The sequence below is a fragment of the Bison bison genome, unplaced genomic scaffold, assembly GCF_000754665.1.
Source record: "Bison bison bison isolate TAMUID 2011002044 unplaced genomic scaffold, Bison_UMD1.0 scf7180017864260, whole genome shotgun sequence".
NCBI classification, from domain to species: domain Eukaryota; kingdom Metazoa; phylum Chordata; class Mammalia; order Artiodactyla; family Bovidae; genus Bison; species Bison bison.
In genome coordinates, this window is record NW_011494832.1 from 10,775,312 (window position 1) to 10,775,611 (window position 300).

A 300-nucleotide genomic window follows, 5' to 3' on the forward strand; every position below is an offset into this window, starting at 1 on the left:
CTCCTCTACCTTCTCGAGCCTCTCAGCAGCCGTGTCGTCGCCCTGCTCCAGCTGTCCCTGAAGCCGCCGCTCCTCTTCCAGCAGCTTCAAGCGCTTGGTGTCCGCTCGAAGGACAGCCTGCACGGCTGGCGTCTCGTCAGCTACCACCTCTGGGGGCCGGGGAGCAGTCAGGGTGCGCCCCGGGGCAAGGCTCCCACCCCCTCTTCCCTGCAGCTCCGTTTCTGGACTGCCTGACCCTGCCCAGCTCTCGGCACTTGTTCCAGCCTCTCACCGCACCCCCCACTTCTGTGGCACCCGTTT

At 66.7% G+C, this 300-nt stretch overlaps 1 protein-coding gene across 1 annotated transcript in view; it reads right to left on the reverse strand.

Moving 5' to 3' along the window:
- ABCF1 (ATP-binding cassette, sub-family F (GCN20), member 1) overlaps positions 1–300 on the reverse strand; it is a 13,379-nt gene that overhangs the window by 3,363 nt on the left and 9,716 nt on the right. The gene's annotated exons all lie outside the window — the stretch shown is intronic.